General features: G+C 69.6%; 6 non-coding genes across 6 annotated transcripts; all 6 read left to right on the forward strand.

The window, feature by feature from the left end:
• Positions 1–1673: 1673 nt before the first annotated feature.
• LOC138922232 (5S ribosomal RNA) lies at positions 1674–1792 on the forward strand. The gene has a single exon (XR_011435297.1). It is a non-coding gene; the product is annotated as a 5S ribosomal RNA (ribosomal RNA).
• Positions 1793–5856: 4064 nt separating this feature from the next.
• LOC138922244 (5S ribosomal RNA) lies at positions 5857–5975 on the forward strand. Its single transcript, XR_011435308.1, has one exon. It is a non-coding gene; the product is annotated as a 5S ribosomal RNA (ribosomal RNA).
• A 4067-nt stretch (positions 5976–10042) lies between these two features.
• Positions 10043–10161, forward strand: LOC138922251 (5S ribosomal RNA). The gene has a single exon (XR_011435316.1). It is a non-coding gene; the product is annotated as a 5S ribosomal RNA (ribosomal RNA).
• A 4065-nt stretch (positions 10162–14226) lies between these two features.
• Positions 14227–14345, forward strand: LOC138922252 (5S ribosomal RNA). The gene has a single exon (XR_011435317.1). It is a non-coding gene; the product is annotated as a 5S ribosomal RNA (ribosomal RNA).
• Positions 14346–18409: 4064 nt separating this feature from the next.
• LOC138922253 (5S ribosomal RNA) lies at positions 18410–18528 on the forward strand. Its single transcript, XR_011435318.1, has one exon. It is a non-coding gene; the product is annotated as a 5S ribosomal RNA (ribosomal RNA).
• A 4047-nt stretch (positions 18529–22575) lies between these two features.
• LOC138922233 (5S ribosomal RNA) lies at positions 22576–22694 on the forward strand. Its single transcript, XR_011435298.1, has one exon. It is a non-coding gene; the product is annotated as a 5S ribosomal RNA (ribosomal RNA).
• Positions 22695–25681: the final 2987 nt, after the last annotated feature.

Raw genomic sequence — 25681 nt, forward strand, 5'->3', positions numbered from 1 at the left:
GAGACGGGCAGCGCACACAGCGCGCCCTGGGTCCCGGGGGGTGCGGCGGGAAAGCCTTGCGGCACAGAACCCTGAAGCCCAGAGGTCTCGAGACAGGGAGAGCCGGGACGTCGGCAGGCACCGACGGGCCTTCGGACGCGACTCTTCCTCCCCGTCGTCACACCGTGCTGCTCCTCCCTCCGTCCTGGGCGCGAGCGCGCTCTTGGGAAAACGGAGGCGCCTTCGTCGGTGACCTAGCGGGCGGGAGATCCCGGGCAACGTCCCCAGCGGCACTTGAGCAGAACGGGGACGCTGCGGTCGGTCGTCGGGGAGGGGCTTCTACATGTCTGGTAGATGGAGCTGCTTTCTCGTGCCAAGTTCTCTGGGCCCTGACTTTTCTGCCTGCTCCTTCTATCACCTCAGTAAGGTCGGGGGTGCCCGGCAGAAAGAGGAAAAGAGCCAGAGTGAAGAAGCGGAGAGAAAGGAACACGCAAACCCGGACGCGCACACACACAGGCACACAGACACACAGGCGCGCGCGCGCGCGCACACACACACACACACACACACGCCTACACACCCACTCGCACAACACGCACACGCACACGCACACGCACACGCAAGCGCAGACAGAGCGCGCCAGCGAGCTCCGGTGCCTGTCTGTGGTTCCTGGGCGATGGCGGGGCAGCGATGCCGGGAGCCCGGGACTCCTGAGAGCCTGTCTGCGCGGCCTAGGGCCCCAGGGGTGATCGCCAGCCCCGGGGCCCCTGCCTCCTGGCCCGGGCCCAGCTCCAGCACCACCGCCCTCCTGGGGGGGAAGCGAGCTCTTGGGCAGAGCCTCTCTGGGTCAGGGTGGGTGTCTGTCTAGGTCCGTGTCTTGGATCCTCTCCGTGTCGCCGTTTCTCTGTTTCTCCGTGTCTCTGTCTCTGTCTCTGTCTCTGGGTCTCTGGGCTGGCGCCAGCAGGAGCTGTCCAGGGTCCCCGCGAGGGGCGGGTTGGGGGCGGGGTGCCGGTCTCCTGGGCGGCGCTGGCGGGGGGAAGGGTGGCCGCCCCGCCTCCCCGCGCCCTCAGGGGCAGCGCGGCGGGCTTCCGCTGACGCCCTCTGGTCGCGCCGGTGGCTCCGCCTGGGTTTGGGCAAGTCGGGGCCCGGCCGGCGCCGCAGAGGTCAGGGCTCCCGCTGGGAGGCCCCTCGGGCCGGAGGGGACTCAGAGGAGCACGGGCCCGGCGGCCCGACGCCCCGACGCCTCGGGCCAAGTGCCCCGCGCCCCCCACCTCCCAGCAGCCGCATCTCCTGCGACCCATCGCCGGATCCGAGCGGCCAGGGCGGCCTGGAGTGTTCCCGGGCCGCGAGGGGAGAGCGCCCAGCCAGGCGCCCCGCCCCCATCCCCGCCCCCACCACCCCTCGTTTCCCACCGCCGCCCGCCCCGCCCCGCCTCCTCGCACCCCGGGCTGCTCCAGGCCTCCGCGCCCTGGGAGGGCAGCAGGGCGGGGCAGCGCAGGGTTTGGCTGGCCCGCTGGCCGCGCCCGAGGCGGCCGCGGCGGGAGGCAGCAGCGGGAGGAAGGCGGCAGGCCGAGCGCGGGCGCAGGGGGCGCCGGCGGCGGCGGGTGCGCGTCACAGAGGCCTGGGCGCGCGCGCGAGCCGCGGGCCGGGCGACGCGGCGCGGCTTCTTAGGGGCGCCGGCGGCAGGCGCCAGCGTCTACGGCCATACCACCCTGAACGCGCCCGATCTCGTCTGATCTCGGAAGCTAAGCAGGGTCGGGCCTGGTTAGTACTTGGATGGGAGACCGCCTGGGAATACCGGGTGCTGTAGGCTTTTGCCTCCCTCGCCTTTTGCCGCCTCCGGCCTCCGTCCTCCGCGGACGCCCCCCACCCCTCCAGCCAGCCCTCCCCCACCCCCCCCGCCACCCTCCGCACCGCGGGCCCGCCGGCGCCGCCCATGGGCAGGGCCCAACCCCTCCCCGCCACAGCCCAACCCTTCCAGCTCGCGGCCCCACCCGAACCCAGGGCCAATCGGGGCCAGCCCGGCGGGACCGGGACCGGGACCGGGACCGGGACCCCGACGCCGCACACGCCGCCCGCCGGCTCCCTCTGGCCTCGGCCTCTTCCCACCCGCTCGGCTCCCGCTCCGGTGACACCCCAGCCCTTCCCTCGGCGCCCCGCCCCCGCCGCCCCAGCCGCCGGGTAGAGTCGTCCTGTCAGGTGGAACGGATTCCACGGCGGTGCCGGGAGGCCCAAACGGGTCCCAAAGCGACCAGCCCCGCCCACCGAGGAAAGACACCTGGTCAGGCTTTTCCAGACACCGCCCGCTTCTCCAAGGACAGGGCGGACTGGGTTAGAGAGGCGCGTCTCGGGCACCTCACCCAAGACGGGATGGCTTCTGCCTTTGCTGGCGTCTGTGCCGCTGCAGGTCATCTTCTAAAACCTGGTACCCGCTCGCTTGTCCTTGAGAGGCTCATTCACAATCAACACTCCTTTCCCGACCTAAGTTTGTCCCTGTCAGTTTGTCTCGCTTTTCCTTCCAGAAGCCCCCTTCCCGGGGTGGGGGGGAGGGGGGGAGGTGGTGGGGGGGTAGGGGGGTGGGTGGGTCTGAGTTTCAAGCTCCACCTGACTGGGATCCCATTCTGCTTTCGCCTTCGGGCGGTCCTGCCTCGCTTGGAAACGCTGCTACGTTGCTCCTGGTGGATGAGCTTGCGTTCGTTTTGAGTTTGAGAACGCTGGATGCAAAGATGAGGAGTCTTGATGGCTGAGGCTTTTGGTGTCCCCTCACTCGGGGGCCTCCCTCTCTTCCCGCCTCCCCCCGCCTCCCCACCCACCCCCTCACACCCGACCCCTACCACCCCAGGGCCCCGGCCGGGCCCCGCCCCTCCAGGCCGCATCTGTCAGAGGGAGTTGAAAAGCCTCCTGACAGGACACGTCCTCCCTCAGCAGCCAGCCCTTCCTGGCTCCCTGGCTTCAGCTTTCCGTTCGCGTGGCTCGGGCAGCCTTTCGCATCTTCTTTGCACCTGCCTGTGTTTGCAACAGAGGACCGTGGCCAAGGGATCCAGGAAACCGGGAGGAGAGCTGGCTTCCGGGGAGGCGAATGGGAAGGACAGGGAGGCAGAGAGGGAGCCTTGCCTCAGAGAACGGACTTTGAACCCCCGAAGGGAAAAGTCCTCCAGATAAACCACGTCTTCCCCACCGAATCCAAGAGCCATACTCGCTCGCTGTGGAAAAATGGGGACATCCCGGTCAAAGCAGGACGAGAGAGGACCCAAAGCTCCCTCCTCTCCCCGTTCAGCCATCGTCGTCCTGGGAGGGAGTCTCTCCGCGGTTCGCTTCTCCTGCCGGCCCCGTTTCCCCTCCTGCCAACCCAGCGCCTCTATCGCCTGCTCCTCGCTTCCTCGGGCTGCGGGCTGCGGGCTGCGGGCTGCGGGCTGCGGGCTGCGGGATGGGGGGGGAGGGGCGGTGCGCGTCGCTCCCTGCCAGCTCGTGCCCGGGGTGGTTCTGACGGGTCCCCGGATCTGATCTCCGAGGAGCACCTTCTGCGGGGAGAAGCGGGACTGCGTCCCTGTCAGTTTCCCGGAGCGCGGGACCGGAGCCTTGCCCCGAAACGCAGGCTCGGGAGACCGAAGTCCTGAGCTGAAACCCAAGGGCCGCCGTCTCCCGCGAGTGACGTGCCCTCCCTGAGCTGCGCTTTCCTCATCTGGTGCGAGGGGGTCCTGGAGTTCGTGCCTCCTTGCGGGGGCGAGTGCTGGTGAGAACGCAAGCGGGAAACACGGAGCGGACCGCTCAGCACGGAGCGCGGCCTCGGTGGGGGCCCGGGCCTCGGCCGCCGTCCTTCCCCACGAGCCTACTTCTTGCCGCCGAGGCTCATCCAGCACCCAGGGATCGATCGCCTGGCTGCTTCCGGCCAGACACTCTCCTAGGTGCTGGCCACCCAGCAGCCGAGAACGCGGGTGCCAATCTCGGCCTCCGGGGCGTTCGCCTCCTCGCCTCTGGGGCCGCAAGACCAGCGGTGTGCCTACGCATGCCGGCGAGAGGTGGCAGAACCTGACGAGGACACGTGCCGTGGAAAATGGAGAGCTTGGCGCCCCGGAGGGCCTCGTCGGACGTCTGTGGATGGCCGTCGCTCTCTTTGCCGAAGCCCGCCCCCTGCCCGTCTTCTCTCCGTCCCAGGGTCCCCTTTCCAGTGGGACGCAAGAAGGCCCACAGGGCCCAAACGCTGGAGACGGGCAGCGCACACAGCGCGCCCTGGGTCCCGGGGGGTGCGGCGGGAAAGCCTTGCGGCACAGAACCCTGAAGCCCAGAGGTCTCGAGACAGGGAGAGCCGGGACGTCGGCAGGCACCGACGGGCCTTCGGACGCGACTCTTCCTCCCCGTCGTCACACCGTGCTGCTCCTCCCTCCGTCCTGGGCGCGAGCGCGCTCTTGGGAAAACGGAGGCGCCTTCGTCGGTGACCTAGCGGGCGGGAGATCCCGGGCAACGTCCCCAGCGGCACTTGAGCAGAACGGGGACGCTGCGGTCGGTCGTCGGGGAGGGGCTTCTACATGTCTGGTAGATGGAGCTGCTTTCTCGTGCCAAGTTCTCTGGGCCCTGACTTTTCTGCCTGCTCCTTCTATCACCTCAGTAAGGTCGGGGGTGCCCGGCAGAAAGAGGAAAAGAGCCAGAGTGAAGAAGCGGAGAGAAAGGAACACGCAAACCCGGACGCGCACACACACAGGCACACAGACACACAGGCGCGCGCGCGCGCACACACACACACACACACACACACGCCTACACACCCACTCGCACAACACGCACACGCACACGCACACGCACACGCAAGCGCAGACAGAGCGCGCCAGCGAGCTCCGGTGCCTGTCTGTGGTTCCTGGGCGATGGCGGGGCAGCGATGCCGGGAGCCCGGGACTCCTGAGAGCCTGTCTGCGCGGCCTAGGGCCCCAGGGGTGATCGCCAGCCCCGGGGCCCCTGCCTCCTGGCCCGGGCCCAGCTCCAGCACCACCGCCCTCCTGGGGGGGAAGCGAGCTCTTGGGCAGAGCCTCTCTGGGTCAGGGTGGGTGTCTGTCTAGGTCCGTGTCTTGGATCCTCTCCGTGTCGCCGTTTCTCTGTTTCTCCGTGTCTCTGTCTCTGTCTCTGTCTCTGGGTCTCTGGGCTGGCGCCAGCAGGAGCTGTCCAGGGTCCCCGCGAGGGGCGGGTTGGGGGCGGGGTGCCGGTCTCCTGGGCGGCGCTGGCGGGGGGAAGGGTGGCCGCCCCGCCTCCCCGCGCCCTCAGGGGCAGCGCGGCGGGCTTCCGCTGACGCCCTCTGGTCGCGCCGGTGGCTCCGCCTGGGTTTGGGCAAGTCGGGGCCCGGCCGGCGCCGCAGAGGTCAGGGCTCCCGCTGGGAGGCCCCTCGGGCCGGAGGGGACTCAGAGGAGCACGGGCCCGGCGGCCCGACGCCCCGACGCCTCGGGCCAAGTGCCCCGCGCCCCCCACCTCCCAGCAGCCGCATCTCCTGCGACCCATCGCCGGATCCGAGCGGCCAGGGCGGCCTGGAGTGTTCCCGGGCCGCGAGGGGAGAGCGCCCAGCCAGGCGCCCCGCCCCCATCCCCGCCCCCACCACCCCTCGTTTCCCACCGCCGCCCGCCCCGCCCCGCCTCCTCGCACCCCGGGCTGCTCCAGGCCTCCGCGCCCTGGGAGGGCAGCAGGGCGGGGCAGCGCAGGGTTTGGCTGGCCCGCTGGCCGCGCCCGAGGCGGCCGCGGCGGGAGGCAGCAGCGGGAGGAAGGCGGCAGGCCGAGCGCGGGCGCAGGGGGCGCCGGCGGCGGCGGGTGCGCGTCACAGAGGCCTGGGCGCGCGCGCGAGCCGCGGGCCGGGCGACGCGGCGCGGCTTCTTAGGGGCGCCGGCGGCAGGCGCCAGCGTCTACGGCCATACCACCCTGAACGCGCCCGATCTCGTCTGATCTCGGAAGCTAAGCAGGGTCGGGCCTGGTTAGTACTTGGATGGGAGACCGCCTGGGAATACCGGGTGCTGTAGGCTTTTGCCTCCCTCGCCTTTTGCCGCCTCCGGCCTCCGTCCTCCGCGGACGCCCCCCACCCCTCCAGCCAGCCCTCCCCCACCCCCCCCCGCCACCCTCCGCACCGCGGGCCCGCCGGCGCCGCCCATGGGCAGGGCCCAACCCCTCCCCGCCACAGCCCAACCCTTCCAGCTCGCGGCCCCACCCGAACCCAGGGCCAATCGGGGCCAGCCCGGCGGGACCGGGACCGGGACCGGGACTGGGACCCCGACGCCGCACACGGCGCCCGCCGGCTCCCTCTGGCCTCGGCCTCTTCCCACCCGCTCGGCTCCCGCTCCGGTGACACCCCAGCCCTTCCCTCGGCGCCCCGCCCCCGCCGCCCCAGCCGCCGGGTAGAGTCGTCCTGTCAGGTGGAACGGATTCCACGGCGGTGCCGGGAGGCCCAAACGGGTCCCAAAGCGACCAGCCCCGCCCACCGAGGAAAGACACCTGGTCAGGCTTTTCCAGACACCGCCCGCTTCTCCAAGGACAGGGCGGACTGGGTTAGAGAGGCGCGTCTCGGGCACCTCACCCAAGACGGGATGGCTTCTGCCTTTGCTGGCGTCTGTGCCGCTGCAGGTCATCTTCTAAAACCTGGTACCCGCTCGCTTGTCCTTGAGAGGCTCATTCACAATCAACACTCCTTTCCCGACCTAAGTTTGTCCCTGTCAGTTTGTCTCGCTTTTCCTTCCAGAAGCCCCCTTCCCGGGGTGGGGGGGAGGGGGGGAGGTGGTGGGGGGGTAGGGGGGTGGGTGGGTCTGAGTTTCAAGCTCCACCTGACTGGGATCCCATTCTGCTTTCGCCTTCGGGCGGTCCTGCCTCGCTTGGAAACGCTGCTACGTTGCTCCTGGTGGATGAGCTTGCGTTCGTTTTGAGTTTGAGAACGCTGGATGCAAAGATGAGGAGTCTTGATGGCTGAGGCTTTTGGTGTCCCCTCACTCGGGGGCCTCCCTCTCTTCCCGCCTCCCCCCGCCTCCCCACCCACCCCCTCACACCCGACCCCTACCACCCCAGGGCCCCGGCCGGGCCCCGCCCCTCCAGGCCGCATCTGTCAGAGGGAGTTGAAAAGCCTCCTGACAGGACACGTCCTCCCTCAGCAGCCAGCCCTTCCTGGCTCCCTGGCTTCAGCTTTCCGTTCGCGTGGCTCGGGCAGCCTTTCGCATCTTCTTTGCACCTGCCTGTGTTTGCAACAGAGGACCGTGGCCAAGGGATCCAGGAAACCGGGAGGAGAGCTGGCTTCCGGGGAGGCGAATGGGAAGGACAGGGAGGCAGAGAGGGAGCCTTGCCTCAGAGAACGGACTTTGAACCCCCGAAGGGAAAAGTCCTCCAGATAAACCACGTCTTCCCCACCGAATCCAAGAGCCATACTCGCTCGCTGTGGAAAAATGGGGACATCCCGGTCAAAGCAGGACGAGAGAGGACCCAAAGCTCCCTCCTCTCCCCGTTCAGCCATCGTCGTCCTGGGAGGGAGTCTCTCCGCGGTTCGCTTCTCCTGCCGGCCCCGTTTCCCCTCCTGCCAACCCAGCGCCTCTATCGCCTGCTCCTCGCTTCCTCGGGCTGCGGGCTGCGGGCTGCGGGCTGCGGGCTGCGGGCTGCGGGATGGGGGGGGAGGGGCGGTGCGCGTCGCTCCCTGCCAGCTCGTGCCCGGGGTGGTTCTGACGGGTCCCCGGATCTGATCTCCGAGGAGCACCTTCTGCGGGGAGAAGCGGGACTGCGTCCCTGTCAGTTTCCCGGAGCGCGGGACCGGAGCCTTGCCCCGAAACGCAGGCTCGGGAGACCGAAGTCCTGAGCTGAAACCCAAGGGCCGCCGTCTCCCGCGAGTGACGTGCCCTCCCTGAGCTGCGCTTTCCTCATCTGGTGCGAGGGGGTCCTGGAGTTCGTGCCTCCTTGCGGGGGCGAGTGCTGGTGAGAACGCAAGCGGGAAACACGGAGCGGACCGCTCAGCACGGAGCGCGGCCTCGGTGGGGGCCCGGGCCTCGGCCGCCGTCCTTCCCCACGAGCCTACTTCTTGCCGCCGAGGCTCATCCAGCACCCAGGGATCGATCGCCTGGCTGCTTCCGGCCAGACACTCTCCTAGGTGCTGGCCACCCAGCAGCCGAGAACGCGGGTGCCAATCTCGGCCTCCGGGGCGTTCGCCTCCTCGCCTCTGGGGCCGCAAGACCAGCGGTGTGCCTACGCATGCCGGCGAGAGGTGGCAGAACCTGACGAGGACACGTGCCGTGGAAAATGGAGAGCTTGGCGCCCCGGAGGGCCTCGTCGGACGTCTGTGGATGGCCGTCGCTCTCTTTGCCGAAGCCCGCCCCCTGCCCGTCTTCTCTCCGTCCCAGGGTCCCCTTTCCAGTGGGACGCAAGAAGGCCCACAGGGCCCAAACGCTGGAGACGGGCAGCGCACACAGCGCGCCCTGGGTCCCGGGGGGTGCGGCGGGAAAGCCTTGCGGCACAGAACCCTGAAGCCCAGAGGTCTCGAGACAGGGAGAGCCGGGACGTCGGCAGGCACCGACGGGCCTTCGGACGCGACTCTTCCTCCCCGTCGTCACACCGTGCTGCTCCTCCCTCCGTCCTGGGCGCGAGCGCGCTCTTGGGAAAACGGAGGCGCCTTCGTCGGTGACCTAGCGGGCGGGAGATCCCGGGCAACGTCCCCAGCGGCACTTGAGCAGAACGGGGACGCTGCGGTCGGTCGTCGGGGAGGGGCTTCTACATGTCTGGTAGATGGAGCTGCTTTCTCGTGCCAAGTTCTCTGGGCCCTGACTTTTCTGCCTGCTCCTTCTATCACCTCAGTAAGGTCGGGGGTGCCCGGCAGAAAGAGGAAAAGAGCCAGAGTGAAGAAGCGGAGAGAAAGGAACACGCAAACCCGGACGCGCACACACACAGGCACACAGACACACAGGCGCGCGCGCGCGCGCACACACACACACACACACACACACGCCTACACACCCACTCGCACAACACGCACACGCACACGCACACGCACACGCAAGCGCAGACAGAGCGCGCCAGCGAGCTCCGGTGCCTGTCTGTGGTTCCTGGGCGATGGCGGGGCAGCGATGCCGGGAGCCCGGGACTCCTGAGAGCCTGTCTGCGCGGCCTAGGGCCCCAGGGGTGATCGCCAGCCCCGGGGCCCCTGCCTCCTGGCCCGGGCCCAGCTCCAGCACCACCGCCCTCCTGGGGGGGAAGCGAGCTCTTGGGCAGAGCCTCTCTGGGTCAGGGTGGGTGTCTGTCTAGGTCCGTGTCTTGGATCCTCTCCGTGTCGCCGTTTCTCTGTTTCTCCGTGTCTCTGTCTCTGTCTCTGTCTCTGGGTCTCTGGGCTGGCGCCAGCAGGAGCTGTCCAGGGTCCCCGCGAGGGGCGGGTTGGGGGCGGGGTGCCGGTCTCCTGGGCGGCGCTGGCGGGGGGAAGGGTGGCCGCCCCGCCTCCCCGCGCCCTCAGGGGCAGCGCGGCGGGCTTCCGCTGACGCCCTCTGGTCGCGCCGGTGGCTCCGCCTGGGTTTGGGCAAGTCGGGGCCCGGCCGGCGCCGCAGAGGTCAGGGCTCCCGCTGGGAGGCCCCTCGGGCCGGAGGGGACTCAGAGGAGCACGGGCCCGGCGGCCCGACGCCCCGACGCCTCGGGCCAAGTGCCCCGCGCCCCCCACCTCCCAGCAGCCGCATCTCCTGCGACCCATCGCCGGATCCGAGCGGCCAGGGCGGCCTGGAGTGTTCCCGGGCCGCGAGGGGAGAGCGCCCAGCCAGGCGCCCCGCCCCCATCCCCGCCCCCACCACCCCTCGTTTCCCACCGCCGCCCGCCCCGCCCCGCCTCCTCGCACCCCGGGCTGCTCCAGGCCTCCGCGCCCTGGGAGGGCAGCAGGGCGGGGCAGCGCAGGGTTTGGCTGGCCCGCTGGCCGCGCCCGAGGCGGCCGCGGCGGGAGGCAGCAGCGGGAGGAAGGCGGCAGGCCGAGCGCGGGCGCAGGGGGCGCCGGCGGCGGCGGGTGCGCGTCACAGAGGCCTGGGCGCGCGCGCGAGCCGCGGGCCGGGCGACGCGGCGCGGCTTCTTAGGGGCGCCGGCGGCAGGCGCCAGCGTCTACGGCCATACCACCCTGAACGCGCCCGATCTCGTCTGATCTCGGAAGCTAAGCAGGGTCGGGCCTGGTTAGTACTTGGATGGGAGACCGCCTGGGAATACCGGGTGCTGTAGGCTTTTGCCTCCCTCGCCTTTTGCCGCCTCCGGCCTCCGTCCTCCGCGGACGCCCCCCACCCCTCCAGCCAGCCCTCCCCCACCCCCCCCCGCCACCCTCCGCACCGCGGGCCCGCCGGCGCCGCCCATGGGCAGGGCCCAACCCCTCCCCGCCACAGCCCAACCCTTCCAGCTCGCGGCCCCACCCGAACCCAGGGCCAATCGGGGCCAGCCCGGCGGGACCGGGACCGGGACCGGGACCGGGACCCCGACGCCGCACACGCCGCCCGCCGGCTCCCTCTGGCCTCGGCCTCTTCCCACCCGCTCGGCTCCCGCTCCGGTGACACCCCAGCCCTTCCCTCGGCGCCCCGCCCCCGCCGCCCCAGCCGCCGGGTAGAGTCGTCCTGTCAGGTGGAACGGATTCCACGGCGGTGCCGGGAGGCCCAAACGGGTCCCAAAGCGACCAGCCCCGCCCACCGAGGAAAGACACCTGGTCAGGCTTTTCCAGACACCGCCCGCTTCTCCAAGGACAGGGCGGACTGGGTTAGAGAGGCGCGTCTCGGGCACCTCACCCAAGACGGGATGGCTTCTGCCTTTGCTGGCGTCTGTGCCGCTGCAGGTCATCTTCTAAAACCTGGTACCCGCTCGCTTGTCCTTGAGAGGCTCATTCACAATCAACACTCCTTTCCCGACCTAAGTTTGTCCCTGTCAGTTTGTCTCGCTTTTCCTTCCAGAAGCCCCCTTCCCGGGGTGGGGGGGAGGGGGGGAGGTGGTGGGGGGGTAGGGGGGTGGGTGGGTCTGAGTTTCAAGCTCCACCTGACTGGGATCCCATTCTGCTTTCGCCTTCGGGCGGTCCTGCCTCGCTTGGAAACGCTGCTACGTTGCTCCTGGTGGATGAGCTTGCGTTCGTTTTGAGTTTGAGAACGCTGGATGCAAAGATGAGGAGTCTTGATGGCTGAGGCTTTTGGTGTCCCCTCACTCGGGGGCCTCCCTCTCTTCCCGCCTCCCCCCGCCTCCCCACCCACCCCCTCACACCCGACCCCTACCACCCCAGGGCCCCGGCCGGGCCCCGCCCCTCCAGGCCGCATCTGTCAGAGGGAGTTGAAAAGCCTCCTGACAGGACACGTCCTCCCTCAGCAGCCAGCCCTTCCTGGCTCCCTGGCTTCAGCTTTCCGTTCGCGTGGCTCGGGCAGCCTTTCGCATCTTCTTTGCACCTGCCTGTGTTTGCAACAGAGGACCGTGGCCAAGGGATCCAGGAAACCGGGAGGAGAGCTGGCTTCCGGGGAGGCGAATGGGAAGGACAGGGAGGCAGAGAGGGAGCCTTGCCTCAGAGAACGGACTTTGAACCCCCGAAGGGAAAAGTCCTCCAGATAAACCACGTCTTCCCCACCGAATCCAAGAGCCATACTCGCTCGCTGTGGAAAAATGGGGACATCCCGGTCAAAGCAGGACGAGAGAGGACCCAAAGCTCCCTCCTCTCCCCGTTCAGCCATCGTCGTCCTGGGAGGGAGTCTCTCCGCGGTTCGCTTCTCCTGCCGGCCCCGTTTCCCCTCCTGCCAACCCAGCGCCTCTATCGCCTGCTCCTCGCTTCCTCGGGCTGCGGGCTGCGGGCTGCGGGCTGCGGGCTGCGGGCTGCGGGATGGGGGGGGAGGGGCGGTGCGCGTCGCTCCCTGCCAGCTCGTGCCCGGGGTGGTTCTGACGGGTCCCCGGATCTGATCTCCGAGGAGCACCTTCTGCGGGGAGAAGCGGGACTGCGTCCCTGTCAGTTTCCCGGAGCGCGGGACCGGAGCCTTGCCCCGAAACGCAGGCTCGGGAGACCGAAGTCCTGAGCTGAAACCCAAGGGCCGCCGTCTCCCGCGAGTGACGTGCCCTCCCTGAGCTGCGCTTTCCTCATCTGGTGCGAGGGGGTCCTGGAGTTCGTGCCTCCTTGCGGGGGCGAGTGCTGGTGAGAACGCAAGCGGGAAACACGGAGCGGACCGCTCAGCACGGAGCGCGGCCTCGGTGGGGGCCCGGGCCTCGGCCGCCGTCCTTCCCCACGAGCCTACTTCTTGCCGCCGAGGCTCATCCAGCACCCAGGGATCGATCGCCTGGCTGCTTCCGGCCAGACACTCTCCTAGGTGCTGGCCACCCAGCAGCCGAGAACGCGGGTGCCAATCTCGGCCTCCGGGGCGTTCGCCTCCTCGCCTCTGGGGCCGCAAGACCAGCGGTGTGCCTACGCATGCCGGCGAGAGGTGGCAGAACCTGACGAGGACACGTGCCGTGGAAAATGGAGAGCTTGGCGCCCCGGAGGGCCTCGTCGGACGTCTGTGGATGGCCGTCGCTCTCTTTGCCGAAGCCCGCCCCCTGCCCGTCTTCTCTCCGTCCCAGGGTCCCCTTTCCAGTGGGACGCAAGAAGGCCCACAGGGCCCAAACGCTGGAGACGGGCAGCGCACACAGCGCGCCCTGGGTCCCGGGGGGTGCGGCGGGAAAGCCTTGCGGCACAGAACCCTGAAGCCCAGAGGTCTCGAGACAGGGAGAGCCGGGACGTCGGCAGGCACCGACGGGCCTTCGGACGCGACTCTTCCTCCCCGTCGTCACACCGTGCTGCTCCTCCCTCCGTCCTGGGCGCGAGCGCGCTCTTGGGAAAACGGAGGCGCCTTCGTCGGTGACCTAGCGGGCGGGAGATCCCGGGCAACGTCCCCAGCGGCACTTGAGCAGAACGGGGACGCTGCGGTCGGTCGTCGGGGAGGGGCTTCTACATGTCTGGTAGATGGAGCTGCTTTCTCGTGCCAAGTTCTCTGGGCCCTGACTTTTCTGCCTGCTCCTTCTATCACCTCAGTAAGGTCGGGGGTGCCCGGCAGAAAGAGGAAAAGAGCCAGAGTGAAGAAGCGGAGAGAAAGGAACACGCAAACCCGGACGCGCACACACACAGGCACACAGACACACAGGCGCGCGCGCGCGCGCACACACACACACACACACACACGCCTACACACCCACTCGCACAACACGCACACGCACACGCACACGCACACGCAAGCGCAGACAGAGCGCGCCAGCGAGCTCCGGTGCCTGTCTGTGGTTCCTGGGCGATGGCGGGGCAGCGATGCCGGGAGCCCGGGACTCCTGAGAGCCTGTCTGCGCGGCCTAGGGCCCCAGGGGTGATCGCCAGCCCCGGGGCCCCTGCCTCCTGGCCCGGGCCCAGCTCCAGCACCACCGCCCTCCTGGGGGGGAAGCGAGCTCTTGGGCAGAGCCTCTCTGGGTCAGGGTGGGTGTCTGTCTAGGTCCGTGTCTTGGATCCTCTCCGTGTCGCCGTTTCTCTGTTTCTCCGTGTCTCTGTCTCTGTCTCTGTCTCTGGGTCTCTGGGCTGGCGCCAGCAGGAGCTGTCCAGGGTCCCCGCGAGGGGCGGGTTGGGGGCGGGGTGCCGGTCTCCTGGGCGGCGCTGGCGGGGGGAAGGGTGGCCGCCCCGCCTCCCCGCGCCCTCAGGGGCAGCGCGGCGGGCTTCCGCTGACGCCCTCTGGTCGCGCCGGTGGCTCCGCCTGGGTTTGGGCAAGTCGGGGCCCGGCCGGCGCCGCAGAGGTCAGGGCTCCCGCTGGGAGGCCCCTCGGGCCGGAGGGGACTCAGAGGAGCACGGGCCCGGCGGCCCGACGCCCCGACGCCTCGGGCCAAGTGCCCCGCGCCCCCCACCTCCCAGCAGCCGCATCTCCTGCGACCCATCGCCGGATCCGAGCGGCCAGGGCGGCCTGGAGTGTTCCCGGGCCGCGAGGGGAGAGCGCCCAGCCAGGCGCCCCGCCCCCATCCCCGCCCCCACCACCCCTCGTTTCCCACCGCCGCCCGCCCCGCCCCGCCTCCTCGCACCCCGGGCTGCTCCAGGCCTCCGCGCCCTGGGAGGGCAGCAGGGCGGGGCAGCGCAGGGTTTGGCTGGCCCGCTGGCCGCGCCCGAGGCGGCCGCGGCGGGAGGCAGCAGCGGGAGGAAGGCGGCAGGCCGAGCGCGGGCGCAGGGGGCGCCGGCGGCGGCGGGTGCGCGTCACAGAGGCCTGGGCGCGCGCGCGAGCCGCGGGCCGGGCGACGCGGCGCGGCTTCTTAGGGGCGCCGGCGGCAGGCGCCAGCGTCTACGGCCATACCACCCTGAACGCGCCCGATCTCGTCTGATCTCGGAAGCTAAGCAGGGTCGGGCCTGGTTAGTACTTGGATGGGAGACCGCCTGGGAATACCGGGTGCTGTAGGCTTTTGCCTCCCTCGCCTTTTGCCGCCTCCGGCCTCCGTCCTCCGCGGACGCCCCCCACCCCTCCAGCCAGCCCTCCCCCACCCCCCCCGCCACCCTCCGCACCGCGGGCCCGCCGGCGCCGCCCATGGGCAGGGCCCAACCCCTCCCCGCCACAGCCCAACCCTTCCAGCTCGCGGCCCCACCCGAACCCAGGGCCAATCGGGGCCAGCCCGGCGGGACCGGGACCGGGACCGGGACCGGGACCCCGACGCCGCACACGCCGCCCGCCGGCTCCCTCTGGCCTCGGCCTCTTCCCACCCGCTCGGCTCCCGCTCCGGTGACACCCCAGCCCTTCCCTCGGCGCCCCGCCCCCGCCGCCCCAGCCGCCGGGTAGAGTCGTCCTGTCAGGTGGAACGGATTCCACGGCGGTGCCGGGAGGCCCAAACGGGTCCCAAAGCGACCAGCCCCGCCCACCGAGGAAAGACACCTGGTCAGGCTTTTCCAGACACCGCCCGCTTCTCCAAGGACAGGGCGGACTGGGTTAGAGAGGCGCGTCTCGGGCACCTCACCCAAGACGGGATGGCTTCTGCCTTTGCTGGCGTCTGTGCCGCTGCAGGTCATCTTCTAAAACCTGGTACCCGCTCGCTTGTCCTTGAGAGGCTCATTCACAATCAACACTCCTTTCCCGACCTAAGTTTGTCCCTGTCAGTTTGTCTCGCTTTTCCTTCCAGAAGCCCCCTTCCCGGGGTGGGGGGGAGGGGGGGAGGTGGTGGGGGGGTAGGGGGGTGGGTGGGTCTGAGTTTCAAGCTCCACCTGACTGGGATCCCATTCTGCTTTCGCCTTCGGGCGGTCCTGCCTCGCTTGGAAACGCTGCTACGTTGCTCCTGGTGGATGAGCTTGCGTTCGTTTTGAGTTTGAGAACGCTGGATGCAAAGATGAGGAGTCTTGATGGCTGAGGCTTTTGGTGTCCCCTCACTCGGGGGCCTCCCTCTCTTCCCGCCTCCCCCCGCCTCCCCACCCACCCCCTCACACCCGACCCCTACCACCCCAGGGCCCCGGCCGGGCCCCGCCCCTCCAGGCCGCATCTGTCAGAGGGAGTTGAAAAGCCTCCTGACAGGACACGTCCTCCCTCAGCAGCCAGCCCTTCCTGGCTCCCTGGCTTCAGCTTTCCGTTCGCGTGGCTCGGGCAGCCTTTCGCATCTTCTTTGCACCTGCCTGTGTTTGCAACAGAGGACCGTGGCCAAGGGATCCAGGAAACCGGGAGGAGAGCTGGCTTCCGGGGAGGCGAATGGGAAGGACAGGGAGGCAGAGAGGGAGCCTTGCCTCAGAGAACGGACTTTGAACCCCCGAAGGGAAAAGTCCTCCAGATAAACCACGTCTTCCCCACCGAATCCAAGAGCCATACTCGCTCGCTGTGGAAAAATGGGGACATCCCGGTCAAAGCAGGACGAGAGAGGACCCAAAGCTCCCTCCTCTCCCCGTTCAGCCATCGTCGTCCTGGGAGGGAGTCTCTCCGCGGTTCGCTTCTCCTGCCGGCCCCGTTTCCCCTCCTGCCAACCCAGCGCCTCTATCGCCTGCTCCTCGCTTCCTCGGGCTGCGGGCTGCGGGCTGCGGGCTGCGGGCTGCGGGCTGCGGGATGGGGGGGGAGGGGCGGTGCGCGTCGCTCCCTGCCAGCTCGTGCCCGGGGTGGTTCTGACGGGTCCCCGGATCTGATCTCCGAGGAGCACCTTCTGCGGGGAGAAGCGGGACTGCGTCCCTGTCAGTTTCCCGGAGCGCGGGACCGGAGCCTTGCCCCGAAACGCAGGCTCGGGAGACCGAAGTCCTGAGCTGAAACCCAAGGGCCGCCGTCTCCCGCGAGTGACGTGCCCTCCCTGAGCTGCGCTTTCCTCATCTGGTGCGAGGGGGTCCTGGAGTTCGTGCCTCCTTGCGGGGGCGAGTGCTGGTGAGAACGCAAGCGGGAAACACGGAGCGGACCGCTCAGCACGGAGCGCGGCCTCGGTGGGGGCCCGGGCCTCGGCCGCCGTCCTTCCCCACGAGCCTACTTCTTGCCGCCGAGGCTCATCCAGCACCCAGGGATCGATCGCCTGGCTGCTTCCGGCCAGACACTCTCCTAGGTGCTGGCCACCCAGCAGCCGAGAACGCGGGTGCCAATCTCGGCCTCCGGGGCGTTCGCCTCCTCGCCTCTGGGGCCGCAAGACCAGCGGTGTGCCTACGCATGCCGGCGAGAGGTGGCAGAACCTGACGAGGACACGTGCCGTGGAAAATGGAGAGCTTGGCGCCCCGGAGGGCCTCGTCGGACGTCTGTGGATGGCCGTCGCTCTCTTTGCCGAAGCCCGCCCCCTGCCCGTCTTCTCTCCGTCCCAGGGTCCCCTTTCCAGTGGGACGCAAGAAGGCCCACAGGGCCCAAACGCTGGAGACGGGCAGCGCACACAGCGCGCCCTGGGTCCCGGGGGGTGCGGCGGGAAAGCCTTGCGGCACAGAACCCTGAAGCCCAGAGGTCTCGAGACAGGGAGAGCCGGGACGTCGGCAGGCACCGACGGGCCTTCGGACGCGACTCTTCCTCCCCGTCGTCACACCGTGCTGCTCCTCCCTCCGTCCTGGGCGCGAGCGCGCTCTTGGGAAAACGGAGGCGCCTTCGTCGGTGACCTAGCGGGCGGGAGATCCCGGGCAACGTCCCCAGCGGCACTTGAGCAGAACGGGGACGCTGCGGTCGGTCGTCGGGGAGGGGCTTCTACATGTCTGGTAGATGGAGCTGCTTTCTCGTGCCAAGTTCTCTGGGCCCTGACTTTTCTGCCTGCTCCTTCTATCACCTCAGTAAGGTCGGGGGTGCCCGGCAGAAAGAGGAAAAGAGCCAGAGTGAAGAAGCGGAGAGAAAGGAACACGCAAACCCGGACGCGCACACACACAGGCACACAGACACACAGGCGCGCGCGCGCGCACACACACACACACACACACACACGCCTACACACCCACTCGCACAACACGCACACGCACACGCACACGCACACGCAAGCGCAGACAGAGCGCGCCAGCGAGCTCCGGTGCCTGTCTGTGGTTCCTGGGCGATGGCGGGGCAGCGATGCCGGGAGCCCGGGACTCCTGAGAGCCTGTCTGCGCGGCCTAGGGCCCCAGGGGTGATCGCCAGCCCCGGGGCCCCTGCCTCCTGGCCCGGGCCCAGCTCCAGCACCACCGCCCTCCTGGGGGGGAAGCGAGCTCTTGGGCAGAGCCTCTCTGGGTCAGGGTGGGTGTCTGTCTAGGTCCGTGTCTTGGATCCTCTCCGTGTCGCCGTTTCTCTGTTTCTCCGTGTCTCTGTCTCTGTCTCTGTCTCTGGGTCTCTGGGCTGGCGCCAGCAGGAGCTGTCCAGGGTCCCCGCGAGGGGCGGGTTGGGGGCGGGGTGCCGGTCTCCTGGGCGGCGCTGGCGGGGGGAAGGGTGGCCGCCCCGCCTCCCCGCGCCCTCAGGGGCAGCGCGGCGGGCTTCCGCTGACGCCCTCTGGTCGCGCCGGTGGCTCCGCCTGGGTTTGGGCAAGTCGGGGCCCGGCCGGCGCCGCAGAGGTCAGGGCTCCCGCTGGGAGGCCCCTCGGGCCGGAGGGGACTCAGAGGAGCACGGGCCCGGCGGCCCGACGCCCCGACGCCTCGGGCCAAGTGCCCCGCGCCCCCCACCTCCCAGCAGCCGCATCTCCTGCGACCCATCGCCGGATCCGAGCGGCCAGGGCGGCCTGGAGTGTTCCCGGGCCGCGAGGGGAGAGCGCCCAGCCAGGCGCCCCGCCCCCATCCCCGCCCCCACCACCCCTCGTTTCCCACCGCCGCCCGCCCCGCCCCGCCTCCTCGCACCCCGGGCTGCTCCAGGCCTCCGCGCCCTGGGAGGGCAGCAGGGCGGGGCAGCGCAGGGTTTGGCTGGCCCGCTGGCCGCGCCCGAGGCGGCCGCGGCGGGAGGCAGCAGCGGGAGGAAGGCGGCAGGCCGAGCGCGGGCGCAGGGGGCGCCGGCGGCGGCGGGTGCGCGTCACAGAGGCCTGGGCGCGCGCGCGAGCCGCGGGCCGGGCGACGCGGCGCGGCTTCTTAGGGGCGCCGGCGGCAGGCGCCAGCGTCTACGGCCATACCACCCTGAACGCGCCCGATCTCGTCTGATCTCGGAAGCTAAGCAGGGTCGGGCCTGGTTAGTACTTGGATGGGAGACCGCCTGGGAATACCGGGTGCTGTAGGCTTTTGCCTCCCTCGCCTTTTGCCGCCTCCGGCCTCCGTCCTCCGCGGACGCCCCCCACCCCTCCAGCCAGCCCTCCCCCACCCCCCCCCGCCACCCTCCGCACCGCGGGCCCGCCGGCGCCGCCCATGGGCAGGGCCCAACCCCTCCCCGCCACAGCCCAACCCTTCCAGCTCGCGGCCCCACCCGAACCCAGGGCCAATCGGGGCCAGCCCGGCGGGACCGGGACCCCGACGCCGCACACGCCGCCCGCCGGCTCCCTCTGGCCTCGGCCTCTTCCCACCCGCTCGGCTCCCGCTCCGGTGACACCCCAGCCCTTCCCTCGGCGCCCCGCCCCCGCCGCCCCAGCCGCCGGGTAGAGTCGTCCTGTCAGGTGGAACGGATTCCACGGCGGTGCCGGGAGGCCCAAACGGGTCCCAAAGCGACCAGCCCCGCCCACCGAGGAAAGACACCTGGTCAGGCTTTTCCAGACACCGCCCGCTTCTCCAAGGACAGGGCGGACTGGGTTAGAGAGGCGCGTCTCGGGCACCTCACCCAAGACGGGATGGCTTCTGCCTTTGCTGGCGTCTGTGCCGCTGCAGGTCATCTTCTAAAACCTGGTACCCGCTCGCTTGTCCTTGAGAGGCTCATTCACAATCAACACTCCTTTCCCGACCTAAGTTTGTCCCTGTCAGTTTGTCTCGCTTTTCCTTCCAGAAGCCCCCTTCCCGGGGTGGGGGGGAGGGGGGGAGGTGGTGGGGGGGTAGGGGGGTGGGTGGGTCTGAGTTTCAAGCTCCACCTGACTGGGATCCCATTCTGCTTTCGCCTTCGGGCGGTCCTGCCTCGCTTGGAAACGCTGCTACGTTGCTCCTGGTGGATGAGCTTGCGTTCGTTTTGAGTTTGAGAACGCTGGATGCAAAGATGAGGAGTCTTGATGGCTGAGGCTTTTGGTGTCCCCTCACTCGGGGGCCTCCCTCTCTTCCCGCCTCCCCCCGCCTCCCCACCCACCCCCTCACACCCGACCCCTACCACCCCAGGGCCCCGGCCGGGCCCCGCCCCTCCAGGCCGCATCTGTCAGAGGGAGTTGAAAAGCCTCCTGACAGGACACGTCCTCCCTCAGCAGCCAGCCCTTCCTGGCTCCCTGGCTTCAGCTTTCCGTTCGCGTGGCTCGGGCAGCCTTTCGCATCTTCTTTGCACCTGCCTGTGTTTGCAACAGAGGACCGTGGCCAAGGGATCCAGGAAACCGGGAGGAGAGCTGGCTTCCGGGGAGGCGAATGGGAAGGACAGGGAGGCAGAGAGGGAGCCTTGCCTCAGAGAACGGACTTTGAACCCCCGAAGGGAAAAGTCCTCCAGATAAACCACGTCTTCCCCACCGAATCCAAGAGCCATACTCGCTCGCTGTGGAAAAATGGGGACATCCCGGTCAAAGCAGGACGAGAGAGGACCCAAAGCTCCCTCCTCTCCCCGTTCAGCCATCGTCGTCCTGGGAGGGAGTCTCTCCGCGGTTCGCTTCTCCTGCCGGCCCCGTTTCCCCTCCTGCCAACCCAGCGCCTCTATCGCCTGCTCCTCGCTTCCTCGGGCTGCGGGCTGCGGGCTGCGGGCTGCGGGCTGCGGGCTGCGGGATGGGGGGGGAGGGGCGGTGCGCGTCGCTCCCTGCCAGCTCGTGCCCGGGGTGGTTCTGACGGGTCCCCGGATCTGATCTCCGAGGAGCACCTTCTGCGGGGAGAAGCGGGACTGCGTCCCTGTCAGTTTCCCGGAGCGCGGGACCGGAGCCTTGCCCCGAAACGCAGGCTCGGGAGACCGAAGTCCTGAGCTGAAACCCAAGGGCCGCCGTCTCCCGCGAGTGACGTGCCCTCCCTGAGCTGCGCTTTCCTCATCTGGTGCGAGGGGGTCCTGGAGTTCGTGCCTCCTTGCGGGGGCGAGTGCTGGTGAGAACGCAAGCGGGAAACACGGAGCGGACCGCTCAGCACGGAGCGCGGCCTCGGTGGGGGCCCGGGCCTCGGCCGCCGTCCTTCCCCACGAGCCTACTTCTTGCCGCCGAGGCTCATCCAGCACCCAGGGATCGATCGCCTGGCTGCTTCCGGCCAGACACTCTCCTAGGTGCTGGCCACCCAGCAGCCGAGAACGCGGGTGCCAATCTCGGCCTCCGGGGCGTTCGCCTCCTCGCCTCTGGGGCCGCAAGACCAGCGGTGTGCCTACGCATGCCGGCGAGAGGTGGCAGAACCTGACGAGGACACGTGCCGTGGAAAATGGAGAGCTTGGCGCCCCGGAGGGCCTCGTCGGACGTCTGTGGATGGCCGTCGCTCTCTTTGCCGAAGCCCGCCCCCTGCCCGTCTTCTCTCCGTCCCAGGGTCCCCTTTCCAGTGGGACGCAAGAAGGCCCACAGGGCCCAAACGCTGGAGACGGGCAGCGCACACAGCGCGCCCTGGGTCCCGGGGGGTGCGGCGGGAAAGCCTTGCGGCACAGAACCCTGAAGCCCAGAGGTCTCGAGACAGGGAGAGCCGGGACGTCGGCAGGCACCGACGGGCCTTCGGACGCGACTCTTCCTCCCCGTCGTCACACCGTGCTGCTCCTCCCTCCGTCCTGGGCGCGAGCGCGCTCTTGGGAAAACGGAGGCGCCTTCGTCGGTGACCTAGCGGGCGGGAGATCCCGGGCAACGTCCCCAGCGGCACTTGAGCAGAACGGGGACGCTGCGGTCGGTCGTCGGGGAGGGGCTTCTACATGTCTGGTAGATGGAGCTGCTTTCTCGTGCCAAGTTCTCTGGGCCCTGACTTTTCTGCCTGCTCCTTCTATCACCTCAGTAAGGTCGGGGGTGCCCGGCAGAAAGAGGAAAAGAGCCAGAGTGAAGAAGCGGAGAGAAAGGAACACGCAAACCCGGACGCGCACACACACAGGCACACAGACACACAGGCGCGCGCGCGCGCGCACACACACACACACACACACACGCCTACACACCCACTCGCACAACACGCACACGCACACGCACACGCACACGCAAGCGCAGACAGAGCGCGCCAGCGAGCTCCGGTGCCTGTCTGTGGTTCCTGGGCGATGGCGGGGCAGCGATGCCGGGAGCCCGGGACTCCTGAGAGCCTGTCTGCGCGGCCTAGGGCCCCAGGGGTGATCGCCAGCCCCGGGGCCCCTGCCTCCTGGCCCGGGCCCAGCTCCAGCACCACCGCCCTCCTGGGGGGGAAGCGAGCTCTTGGGCAGAGCCTCTCTGGGTCAGGGTGGGTGTCTGTCTAGGTCCGTGTCTTGGATCCTCTCCGTGTCGCCGTTTCTCTGTTTCTCCGTGTCTCTGTCTCTGTCTCTGTCTCTGGGTCTCTGGGCTGGCGCCAGCAGGAGCTGTCCAGGGTCCCCGCGAGGGGCGGGTTGGGGGCGGGGTGCCGGTCTCCTGGGCGGCGCTGGCGGGGGGAAGGGTGGCCGCCCCGCCTCCCCGCGCCCTCAGGGGCAGCGCGGCGGGCTTCCGCTGACGCCCTCTGGTCGCGCCGGTGGCTCCGCCTGGGTTTGGGCAAGTCGGGGCCCGGCCGGCGCCGCAGAGGTCAGGGCTCCCGCTGGGAGGCCCCTCGGGCCGGAGGGGACTCAGAGGAGCACGGGCCCGGCGGCCCGACGCCCCGACGCCTCGGGCCAAGTGCCCCGCGCCCCCCACCTCCCAGCAGCCGCATCTCCTGCGACCCATCGCCGGATCCGAGCGGCCAGGGCGGCCTGGAGTGTTCCCGGGCCGCGAGGGGAGAGCGCCCAGCCAGGCGCCCCGCCCCCATCCCCGCCCCCACCACCCCTCGTTTCCCACCGCCGCCCGCCCCGCCCCGCCTCCTCGCACCCCGGGCTGCTCCAGGCCTCCGCGCCCTGGGAGGGCAGCAGGGCGGGGCAGCGCAGGGTTTGGCTGGCCCGCTGGCCGCGCCCGAGGCGGCCGCGGCGGGAGGCAGCAGCGGGAGGAAGGCGGCAGGCCGAGCGCGGGCGCAGGGGGCGCCGGCGGCGGCGGGTGCGCGTCACAGAGGCCTGGGCGCGCGCGCGAGCCGCGGGCCGGGCGACGCGGCGCGGCTTCTTAGGGGCGCCGGCGGCAGGCGCCAGCGTCTACGGCCATACCACCCTGAACGCGCCCGATCTCGTCTGATCTCGGAAGCTAAGCAGGGTCGGGCCTGGTTAGTACTTGGATGGGAGACCGCCTGGGAATACCGGGTGCTGTAGGCTTTTGCCTCCCTCGCCTTTTGCCGCCTCCGGCCTCCGTCCTCCGCGGACGCCCCCCACCCCTCCAGCCAGCCCTCCCCCACCCCCCCCCGCCACCCTCCGCACCGCGGGCCCGCCGGCGCCGCCCATGGGCAGGGCCCAACCCCTCCCCGCCACAGCCCAACCCTTCCAGCTCGCGGCCCCACCCGAACCCAGGGCCAATCGGGGCCAGCCCGGCGGGACCGGGACCGGGACCGGGACCGGGACCCCGACGCCGCACACGCCGCCCGCCGGCTCCCTCTGGCCTCGGCCTCTTCCCACCCGCTCGGCTCCCGCTCCGGTGACACCCCAGCCCTTCCCTCGGCGCCCCGCCCCCGCCGCCCCAGCCGCCGGGTAGAGTCGTCCTGTCAGGTGGAACGGATTCCACGGCGGTGCCGGGAGGCCCAAACGGGTCCCAAAGCGACCAGCCCCGCCCACCGAGGAAAGACACCTGGTCAGGCTTTTCCAGACACCGCCCGCTTCTCCAAGGACAGGGCGGACTGGGTTAGAGAGGCGCGTCTCGGGCACCTCACCCAAGACGGGATGGCTTCTGCCTTTGCTGGCGTCTGTGCCGCTGCAGGTCATCTTCTAAAACCTGGTACCCGCTCGCTTGTCCTTGAGAGGCTCATTCACAATCAACACTCCTTTCCCGACCTAAGTTTGTCCCTGTCAGTTTGTCTCGCTTTTCCTTCCAGAAGCCCCCTTCCCGGGGTGGGGGGGAGGGGGGGAGGTGGTGGGGGGGTAGGGGGGTGGGTGGGTCTGAGTTTCAAGCTCCACCTGACTGGGATCCCATTCTGCTTTCGCCTTCGGGCGGTCCTGCCTCGCTTGGAAACGCTGCTACGTTGCTCCTGGTGGATGAGCTTGCGTTCGTTTTGAGTTTGAGAACGCTGGATGCAAAGATGAGGAGTCTTGATGGCTGAGGCTTTTGGTGTCCCCTCACTCGGGGGCCTCCCTCTCTTCCCGCCTCCCCCCGCCTCCCCACCCACCCCCTCACACCCGACCCCTACCACCCCAGGGCCCCGGCCGGGCCCCGCCCCTCCAGGCCGCATCTGTCAGAGGGAGTTGAAAAGCCTCCTGACAGGACACGTCCTCCCTCAGCAGCCAGCCCTTCCTGGCTCCCTGGCTTCAGCTTTCCGTTCGCGTGGCTCGGGCAGCCTTTCGCATCTTCTTTGCACCTGCCTGTGTTTGCAACAGAGGACCGTGGCCAAGGGATCCAGGAAACCGGGAGGAGAGCTGGCTTCCGGGGAGGCGAATGGGAAGGACAGGGAGGCAGAGAGGGAGCCTTGCCTCAGAGAACGGACTTTGAACCCCCGAAGGGAAAAGTCCTCCAGATAAACCACGTCTTCCCCACCGAATCCAAGAGCCATACTCGCTCGCTGTGGAAAAATGGGGACATCCCGGTCAAAGCAGGACGAGAGAGGACCCAAAGCTCCCTCCTCTCCCCGTTCAGCCATCGTCGTCCTGGGAGGGAGTCTCTCCGCGGTTCGCTTCTCCTGCCGGCCCCGTTTCCCCTCCTGCCAACCCAGCGCCTCTATCGCCTGCTCCTCGCTTCCTCGGGCTGCGGGCTGCGGGCTGCGGGCTGCGGGCTGCGGGCTGCGGGATGGGGGGGGAGGGGCGGTGCGCGTCGCTCCCTGCCAGCTCGTGCCCGGGGTGGTTCTGACGGGTCCCCGGATCTGATCTCCGAGGAGCACCTTCTGCGGGGAGAAGCGGGACTGCGTCCCTGTCAGTTTCCCGGAGCGCGGGACCGGAGCCTTGCCCCGAAACGCAGGCTCGGGAGACCGAAGTCCTGAGCTGAAACCCAAGGGCCGCCGTCTCCCGCGAGTGACGTGCCCTCCCTGAGCTGCGCTTTCCTCATCTGGTGCGAGGGGGTCCTGGAGTTCGTGCCTCCTTGCGGGGGCGAGTGCTGGTGAGAACGCAAGCGGGAAACACGGAGCGGACCGCTCAGCACGGAGCGCGGCCTCGGTGGGGGCCCGGGCCTCGGCCGCCGTCCTTCCCCACGAGCCTACTTCTTGCCGCCGAGGCTCATCCAGCACCCAGGGATCGATCGCCTGGCTGCTTCCGGCCAGACACTCTCCTAGGTGCTGGCCACCCAGCAGCCGAGAACGCGGGTGCCAATCTCGGCCTCCGGGGCGTTCGCCTCCTCGCCTCTGGGGCCGCAAGACCAGCGGTGTGCCTACGCATGCCGGCGAGAGGTGGCAGAACCTGACGAGGACACGTGCCGTGGAAAATGGAGAGCTTGGCGCCCCGGAGGGCCTCGTCGGACGTCTGTGGATGGCCGTCGCTCTCTTTGCCGAAGCCCGCCCCCTGCCCGTCTTCTCTCCGTCCCAGGGTCCCCTTTCCAGTGGGACGCAAGAAGGCCCACAGGGCCCAAACGCTGGAGACGGGCAGCGCACACAGCGCGCCCTGGGTCCCGGGGGGTGCGGCGGGAAAGCCTTGCGGCACAGAACCCTGAAGCCCAGAGGTCTCGAGACAGGGAGAGCCGGGACGTCGGCAGGCACCGACGGGCCTTCGGACGCGACTCTTCCTCCCCGTCGTCACACCGTGCTGCTCCTCCCTCCGTCCTGGGCGCGAGCGCGCTCTTGGGAAAACGGAGGCGCCTTCGTCGGTGACCTAGCGGGCGGGAGATCCCGGGCAACGTCCCCAGCGGCACTTGAGCAGAACGGGGACGCTGCGGTCGGTCGTCGGGGAGGGGCTTCTACATGTCTGGTAGATGGAGCTGCTTTCTCGTGCCAAGTTCTCTGGGCCCTGACTTTTCTGCCTGCTCCTTCTATCACCTCAGTAAGGTCGGGGGTGCCCGGCAGAAAGAGGAAAAGAGCCAGAGTGAAGAAGCGGAGAGAAAGGAACACGCAAACCCGGACGCGCACACACACAGGCACACAGACACACAGGCGCGCGCGCGCGCGCACACACACACACACACACACACGCCTACACACCCACTCGCACAACACGCACACGCACACGCACACGCA

The sequence above is a fragment of the Equus caballus genome, unplaced genomic scaffold (assembly GCF_041296265.1).
Source record: "Equus caballus isolate H_3958 breed thoroughbred unplaced genomic scaffold, TB-T2T haplotype2-0000673, whole genome shotgun sequence".
NCBI classification, from domain to species: domain Eukaryota; kingdom Metazoa; phylum Chordata; class Mammalia; order Perissodactyla; family Equidae; genus Equus; species Equus caballus.